The sequence below is a fragment of the Pseudonaja textilis genome, chromosome 2, assembly GCF_049901715.1.
Source record: "Pseudonaja textilis isolate UNSWEBS1 chromosome 2, rPseTex1.2, whole genome shotgun sequence".
Lineage (NCBI taxonomy): Eukaryota > Metazoa > Chordata > Lepidosauria > Squamata > Elapidae > Pseudonaja > Pseudonaja textilis.
The window spans coordinates 36690370-36700095 of record NC_141991.1 but is presented as its reverse complement, the minus strand read 5'-3'; the positions used below and the strand labels follow the sequence as shown (position 1 = coordinate 36700095).

General features: G+C 39.5%; 1 pseudogene; it reads left to right on the top strand.

The window, feature by feature from the left end:
* Positions 1-1603: 1603 nt before the first annotated feature.
* Positions 1604-9726, top strand: part of LOC148126825 (uncharacterized) — a 72979-nt pseudogene continuing 64856 nt past the window's right edge.

Sequence of the window (9726 nt, the reverse complement as noted above, 5' to 3'; positions counted from 1 at the left end):
AGAGGCAGTCCTTATTCAATTTGACCCCAACCTTCCATTAGTACTGGCAGCTGACGCATCCCCTTTTGGAATTGGGGCAGTGTTAAGCCACAGGCTCCCCAATGGCTCCGAGGTTCCCATTGCTTTCTTTTCCAGGACGCTCTCTACCACAGAGCGCAATTACAGTCAAATTGACAAGGAAGCTTTAGCAGCTGTCGCAGCAGTGAAGAAATTTCATGAATTTCTTTTTGGCCACTTTTTCGAGCTAGTCATGGATCACAAGCCTCTCCTGGGTCTCCTAGCAGGAGACAAACAGACTCCCCAAGTGCTGTCTCCCAGGATGACGAGGTGGACCCTTTTCCTAGCAGCGTACTCGTATAAACTCATACATCGTCCAGGGAAAACATTATCCCACGCAGACGCCCTCAGCCGCTGCCCCCTGCCTGCTCCAGCTGAAGACCCAGCCCCGGTCCACGCCATCTTCGAGGTCACCCAGCTCGACCTGCCCATCACTGCCCTTGACATCGCCTCCAAATCCAAGGCAGACAAAACGATCGCCCAGGTACTGGACTGGGTGGGGAGGGGGTGGCCGGGAAATAATATTGAAACCAAATTCACGCCTTTTAAGACCCGTCAACAGGAGTTGTCGAGCTTGCAGGGCTGTTTACTGTGGGGCACCCGGGTGGTCATCCCGACCTCACTACGCACCCGAGTCTTGGAGGCATTACACGAGGGCCACCCTGGCATCGTCAGGATGAAGGCGTTGGCACGCAGCTACGTCTGGTGGCCAGGCCTCGACGATGACATCATCAGATGGGTAAGCTCTTGCCATCCCTGCCAAGAATCATGACCATCCCCTCCAATCACCTCCCCCACAAAGTGGGAAAGCGCCAGCGCACCTTGGTCCAGGATCCACATTGACTTGGCGGGCCCGATTCACGGCAAAATGTTTTTGGTGGTCGTGGATTCTTACTCAAAGTGGATTGATGTGGCCCAACTATCTATGACCACCACACAAGCAGTTACCAAGGTGTTGACCCGCCTGTTCGTAACACACGGGTTACCGGACTCTATTGTTTCCGACAATGGCCCCCAGTTTGCCTCAGCCGAGTTCAGTCGTTTCGCTGCTAACCTGGGCATCCGCCACATCTTCACGGCTCCCTTTCATCCTGCCAGCAATGGGTTGGCAGAGAGAGCCGTTAGGACCACTAAAGAAGCATTAGCAAGGTTCAGCAAGGAGGACTGGCACCACAGACTATCCCGTTTCTTGCTGAGCCAGCACTCAACCCCATGCACAGTCACCAATAAATCACCGGCTGAACTCCTGATGGGTAGACGCCTGCGAACAGTGCTGGACAGGCTTCACCCTAATTACTGCCCTGACTCCCCCCTCGCCTCAACGTCGGGGGTTAGACATTTTGTCTTACAGGAACCTGTGTTCGCGAGGAACTACGCTGGAGACCCCTTATGGATCCCAGGAGAGGTCGTGACCATCACCGGCCCCAGGTCGTACCGAGTCAGACTGGAGGATGGCCGCATCTGGAAAAGGCACCTGGACCAGCTACGGAGGCGCCACGGTACCTACACCAACTTTGACGCTTGGGCGCAGATCAGTCCAAGCCCGATGCATCAACCACACATCAACGCCAGCACCGGTGACCCGACACCACCTCCAGCCGAGCCGGGGAGTCCAGACTTGGACCGTGACCGTCTTTTGACCGACCAACCCAAATCAGCAGACGAAGACGCATCTCCATCGACCAGCTCTACGACTCCCGAGCCAACACAGACCGATGAGCAAGTTCGCGATGTCCCACCGGTCCAACCAGCCACCACAGACTCCGAGTTACTCGACAACCCACCTGAATTGCGCCGTTCAGGGCACCAGCACAGACCACCCGCCTATTTAAATGACTATGCGTGTTCGCATCTGGGGGGAAGGGGTGTTATGTCCCTGGAACTTGCAAAAGTTCCCACTCAGGTCCGCTCACGCTGCGGGGGCGTTTGTTGTCCCTCATTGGCTGGTTTCCCCCCAGCAGCAGGCTATAAAAGCAGGCTGCGGGGTTCGACCAGTTGCTGATCGCTGCGAGCCAGTTCCAGGCTTGGCAAGCACGTTCAGTCCTTTATTTCCTAAATAAAGTATTGTTGCATCCATGCCCTGGTTCAGCCTCTCATTACTCAACTACAACACTAGCCAACAGTACATGGGTTATAACTCCATAAGAGAGGCTCATAGAAAGTATTTGCCCAATAATGCAATGTCATCACATTGTCTAACACTGAAAAACATGAGTTTTTAAAGGGAAAATTACATACACATTTTACAAAGTGTTATGAATATGTGCATTTTCAAATTATTTCAAATTATAATCTGTGGGTCAGAAATCTGAGATTCTAAGTGTTCACCTCTGCCATGTGTCCCAATAACACCACTCTTCTCTCAAGTGAAAATTGGCAGTATCAATCAGCATGTCTTAAAACACATATAATTACTAAATGCTCTTTAACATTATCTTATAATATTGCAAATTACTTCTTTCCAGTTAAATTTCATACTTGGTACAAAACTGTTTAAAATCCTCTAATTACTAATAGAATGGATAAATTCCTTTAAGTACTTGTCACAAGCTATCTATTCAAGAATAAAGCTTTTTATAGCTAATATTACTGACACAAAACATAAGGGAAATGTAACATATAACACTGGTTAGTTTTAGAGATATGTTATGAAGCTTTTCTCCATTGAATAAAAAGAAACAATAATTGTATAAGTTATAATAGGTGGTATTCTTTAGAAGTTAATGAGAAGTTATGTACAAATATATTGGTGAGATTAAACACACCAGTTTATATAGTATTCTCTGTTTCTTTACAAGAATAGAATATTTTCAAATTGTTTTTCAAGAGTAGGGAAACAGAAAGTCTATATCCACAACAATAAAATCTCAAAATATGGAATCAAATAACAACAATGATTGAACATGGTGGGACACAAAATAGATAAGGCAAAAGAAAATGAAAAAGCTAAAGTGTTCTGGGATTTTTGAATTCAAACAGACAAGCATCTGTCACGCAAGAGCTCAGACCTAACAATTGTTGATAAGAAAGACAAAAAAGTCTGGATAGTGAACATTGCAGTAATCTGAGACAGCAGAAGAGAAGAGAAAGACTTGTAGAAATTTATAAAATACAAAGACCTCCAAATAGAAGTAAAATAACAGTGGCAAAAGAAAGCAAAAATAGTACCAGTAGTAGTAAAAGCCCCTTGCAAATGATCCCAAAACATCTGGAGTACCATCACCATAAATACCATCAGTCAGCAGAAGGCAGTTTTACTTGGGCAAGCTTATATGCTTCAGTGATACCTTTTTAACACAATAAACAACAACAACTGCTTCCTTGGGAAGGTTTAGATAAGTGGATAAAAATGATAAATTGAGTCTAAACATTTGAATGACTGTATGACCAATCATAATAACAACATGTTTTAATTAAAAATAGTACTGGGGCTTCAAATCACTTCCCATTCTCATTAAGTTGTATGTGAGCTAAATCTTGCATTATTCAAAGATTCAACATAATTCATAGTTACTTGAAAAATACGCTGTTTTGGCTAATTTCTTGGATATTTACACTCCAGCAGTAGTATACCAAGTAAGGTAAAACTTTCTTCTATGGATATAACATTATATGTGTCAGTTTCTTTGTGCTAATAGAGTTTAAAATTATGCTTCTTTTAAGTATTAATTGAAGCTCATTATGACTATATCTAATAAGTAAATTGCATTTGATACTGTAGAATAAGACTAAACTGTCATTTTGTCAGAAACCATGTTTCAGTGAGATAATGATATATCATAAATTGAGGATATATGTCTGACATAGCTGTAATCCTTCAAATGATCATTAAAGATAAAGGTTTTGCCTGTCTAATCATATCATCTCTTGGGAACAGTGCTCATCTCTGTTTCTTAGCTGAGGGCACCAGTGTTGTCCAAAGACTATGTGCTGATCATGTCACCAGCATGACTATATGCTGATGGAATCGGACAACTTGCCACAGAAAATTCATTGCAGTCAACTCACCATGGTCAACTCGCCATGGCCAACTCATTGTGGGACAACTCACTGCTGGACAATTTAATAATTCTATTTAATTATTTAAAATAAATTAAAAATATTTTAATGTTTGCCATTCATATTTCATTGCATCCCTCCTTTTGCATCCTTTCTTCAATGATTCTATTCTACTATTTCTTTGATATTAGTGTAACTTTTGTCCTGAAGCAAGTTGTCCTGCCCTGAATTGGCTGTGGCAAGTTGTCCTGCAGTGAGTTGTCCACAGTAAGTTGGCCATGGTGAATTCTCATAGACCCATATGCTGAGGTGTATGGAATGCATACCTCCCATTCAAAGTGATACCTATTTATCATCTCTCATTTTCATGCTTTCTAACTGCTAGGTGGGCAGGAGCTGGGGCAAGTAATAGGAGCTCAACCTGTTGCACAGTGTTCAAGGTCTTGTTCAGCAGGCTATCAGCTTTCCAGCTTACAAGTTCAACATCTCCTTGAGTTACCACAGGCCACTTAGTGCCCATTTGATGTTACACAATAACTATAAATAAGTTACATATAACTATATAATTAAGCGTTTAATGATAAAGTTCTGAAATTACAAATGTTGCATTCTTAAGAATGTTGGAAGAAAACATATGAAATTGTAAACAAGACAGACAAAAGTATAACTACCATGAATAGAAAGATATAGAAATTTAAGTAAAAGAAATACAATTAAATAAGAAGAAAATGAGATAACCATAAAAGAAAATTAAGAGAAGTAAAGGGAGAAATAGTGAGAAGTTTGAAAAAGAGTAATAAGATACGAAGTTGTATACATAAGATGAATATGCATATGAAATTGTGTCTGTATGGAAATGTGATAACCCGGAACCACGCTGTACTCAAATAAGTTGTTTTATTTGTTTTGCTAAAACTGAATAAAACTTTATTTTTTAAAAAAATTGAATCCCACCACTGCCATGCATTTGATTAGTGAATGTGTGGGTGAAAACAGGGAGTGATCACACTCAAGTTACTCCTACAAATCCTTGAATTATGAATGTAATTGGCAGGCTCCATTACATTTGAAACTCAAGAATTACCTGTGTTAGATAACTGTGTTAGCAGATGGTAACTTCCTGATTTTTTTTTCTGTCATTTAGTGGGCATCTGAATATTTGCAGTTAGATCTGAAGATCATATCTTTACTGTTAAGCACTTTATTTTGCATGATTTCAGTTATATTAAGAGCAAATTAATTTACCAAAAACATGTAATTATTTATCCAATTATTTATCCAATTATTTGCCATTTTCAGTATGCAGGTAAAAGTAACTGCCATCAAATCAGTATTACTTCTATGTGTAGGATTGGGAGGTTAACACTTTATTTTTATGTGACACTTTCCACTATGTGGTTGTTAACCTAAAACAATCATATGGAAGTATATTTTCATTAACTATTTAAATATCTGTTTTGTTAGCTGCAGTTTTCCTAGGACAATAAAACTGTGGACAGGGCAGACAATAGCATCTCCTATTATACTAGTTCAATATAACTGCAATATATTGATCAATCAAACTAGATTTTTGGAGCAAAAAGTCATCTTTTCACACAGCAGCAGCAGTAACAGCAACAGGAAGATGCTTCAATATTTCATAACTGAAATAATAACTTTATTAATTCATTCAAGCATCAAATAGCTATGTGAAATTTTATAAAAGTCTGAAGTTCCTAACTCAAGAAGCAATATATAGAATAACACATATAATAATATATGAAAGAATTGCCTTATGGCACGATAGGAAACAAACAATAATAAATGATAATAAATAATTAATAAATAAATAGGATAATGTATATATAAAGTAATGCAGAAAACACAAACTCTCCCTTCTAACTGCTTATTTTTTATTGTTCCTTTGTGCAGTCAACTGCATAAATGGAAGATTGTTCTCATGACACTGGGGCTCATGTGAAATTCATGTGCCATTTTAATTAGCCTTTTCAAGAGAATTGGATTATCCAATATGTAAGTTTATCAAGTTTACTTTCCCTTTTTTCTATATGGACCCTGAAATAACTTGCCTACTCACTATGTGATTAGTTGGCCATAAAAAAGAACAGTTTAGACTATTTTCAAATTTAAAAATTGATGGAGTCCCTTGGGGGATATGAAGCATATGTACCACAAATAAATCTTTATCAAAACACATGAAGAAAGAATAAAAACAGCATTCCAGAATGAACACAAAATCTGTTTTATGGACTCAGCCAATTTTATCAAGGAACTTCCATCATCTGCGATCAAACAAAAGAATCCAATAACTAGATCTCTGAGTTTATCATTGTTATTTCTGATATTCCAATAATACCAAATAGCTTTTATAAAGAAATTCCTAACCTAAATTACATATATTTATTTGATATGCTGCCAACTTCAACTACTCGCTACAGTTTATTGTAATTGGAATCAATACTGTGAAACAAAACTGAATTAACAAAATGACAAAATAGACACAATATCAATGCAAACAAAACGCAAACCAATAGATAAAACAGATTATACAGATTAACAGAGTTGGAAGGGACCTTGGAGGTCATCTAGTCCAACCCTCTGCCCAGGCAGAGGACCCTACACCAGGGTTGTCAAACTTGTGGTGTCATGGTGGCATCATCACGTCTAGCAGGACTTTTTTCCCTTTGCTAAACTGGCAGGTGCGGAGCCAGCATGTGATGCATCCAGCCCGCAGGCCACGAGTTTGAAACCCCTGCCCTACACAATTTCTGACAAATGGCAGTCCAATCTCTCATTGAAAGCTTCCAGTGATGAAGCTCCCACAACTTTTAAAGGCAAGCTGTTCCATTGGTTGATTATTTTCACTGTCAGAAAATTTATCTTTTTCTTTTAGATTATGGAGGTCCACAACCATTCACATCATAAGGCTACCATTAACCTGCAGGAGAATTACAAGAGCCTTTTAAAAGATGTCAGCTGAAGTGTAACCTGAACTTGAGAGAAAACTCTTCTCTAGAAGCCCTACAGAAAAACATTGGTTTGACTTTGGGAACTCCACATCCGTCAGCCCTAAGTTTCACCTCCTGGAATGAGTCTACAGGGTGTTTGGGGGAATTCCTTGAAGAAGTCAGTCTTGCAGATTCTATGATACCAAGTCATGTAGGACTTTAAAAGTTAAGGCCAGTTCTTTGAATGCAGTCTACTACCAACCAGTGCAGTGCTTGAAACCTTAGAATTATATGGTTGCACTGTACTGTACACTGTACTGACATAGAGGACACCTCTCTTTGGACCAATTTTAGTTCTTGGTAACCTTCAGGTATGGAATGCTAAACTTCCCAGAGGCACAGAAGCATGACGGATTGCATAGAAATTTTATTGATTTATTAAATTGTACAGTACATATGGGTGATGATAAAGATGGAGGTGACTGTCACTAAGTCTTGGTTAAAAGAGATGCTGAAGAAGGAAAATATATGAATATAAACTGTACAGCCCAGAATATTGTAAAAAAAAAACCCGCACAAATCATGGACATGTGCAGGGATTGGGATTGGGTAAATAATAATGTGCATGCTAATATTGTTCCCAAATCTGACTGACACACACCTGTCAAACTGTGGGATGCAAGTATTTTTTTTCTTTGCTTGTTAAATTATTATAGCTGTCTACTTGCCAGAGGACTGGTGGCATTTGTGTGATGACATGATCTCATGTGCAACATTGTTTTGGTGCCATCATCAGATGACATTGGGATGCACTTGAAGGTCTTTTAATGCAAAACAAAAACAAAACAACCTCCCACCCACTGATGAAATACTTTACCCAAATGCAATCAAAAAATGAATGCAGAGTGTCCTCTCCGTATGCATATTCTCAGAGGCAGCTTTCATCATACTAAGGCACAAAAAGTAATCTAGTCGCAACACAAATATATAAAATTATATTGATTCATGTTGGTCTAGCTATTCTTTTCTCTTTATTTTGGACTCATTAATTTGCTACAACATGATTAATGGCTTACTTAAGGGGTAATTTAATTTCTAGTATAGTGTGTAGGAAAGGTTATTTCTTGTTTTGCTTCAGCAACATGAATACTAACTTCAGAAACAAGGGACCTTTTGTTATAATCTATACCCTCTGGGGAATAAAACTTTAATACCAAGTGAACTGAGGGAAGTATATTTACAGCAGATATGTGATATGTAGAAGCCTCAGAGTTAGAGTCTTGAGGCAAAAGGTCTCAGCCTTTTGAGGCATACTAGATCAAGAAAAAGATGTGAGAAGAAATATTAGAACTGTATTTTATTAATAATAATAGAAACAATGATTCTCCTTCCCTTCCTCTTATGCCAACCCAAAAAAGGGCGGGACCATCTTGAGTTTCTCTCTTACATCTATCTGTATTCCTGGGCTAAGTCCACTGTTGGAATGGAGGAGAAGGAAAGTTTGCTGGCATTTTTCACATGCTTTTGCTGTAACTGCTTCAAAATTAGGGAAGGGGATTGTCTTTGGAGACAGAGCAGATTCCCTCCTAGCCAGTTCCAGCCTGGTTCCAAGACCGTCATGTCCTGAAAGTGAACTGTTACCTGCCTAGCACCTCAGTGTTCTGAAAACAATCTTGCAGCATCACATTGGCTGCCAGTGGAGTTGGGTTTGGGGAAGTGGAAGAATTGCTTTCTGCTTCATGCAGGACCTTCAGATTGCACCTGACTTTACTGCAACCACTTTCTCTCAGTAAAAATTCTTTTGATTCAACTTAATGGAGTCAAGAGTTTTGCTTTCCTAAGGAACTAAGCTTATAATTTCCTAATGGCATCCCTATACTCTTCAAGAATAATTATGTTTTCTGCAGTATCCAAATGGGTTTTCCTGTAAATGGTAACTAGATGTATTAAAATTTTAAAATCAATATATCATATATCTTTGAGTATCCATCCATGAAGTGGGTGAAATATTAAATTAAGGATAGTGAGAAAATTGTATTCTTACATAAAGGTAAAAATAAAGATTTCTCCTGTCCAGTAGTATATGACTCCAGGGAGCAGTGCTCATCTCCATTTCTTGGCTGAGGGAGCCAACATTGTCTGAAAACATTATCATGGTCATGTGGCCAGCATAGAAAACATTTCCATGGTCATGTGACCTATACACTTACTTATTTCCTTTACGTTATTGTCATTGCACCTCATACAAGGAAATCAAACACCATCTTCAGTGTACATCATGACCATGAAAATAAACACAAAAACACATCCTTCACTCTCTACACATTGAGCCGAAAACCCCTGACACAGCACCAGTACTGCACTATGCAGCAGAATTCAAAAGAGCTAATGCCCTGGGATAGAAGCTGTTTTTCAGCCTATTTGTCCTTGTTTTTATTATTCTGTACCAGATGATAATAGTTCAAAAAAAGGGTTCCCAGGATGAGATGGATCTTTGAGAATGTTTTGAACTTTCTTAAGGCAGCAGGAGCTATAAAGCTCTTCCAAAGAGGGGAGAGGGCAACCAATGATCTTCTGGGCAATTACATTAACCCTCTGGAGTGCTGTCCTATCTGTCACTGTGCAATTGTCAAACCATACAGAGGTACAGTAAATTAAGATACTCTCTATGGTGCAGCAGTATACTGAGGTGCACCAAAATGTTGCATTTATATGCTTTCAA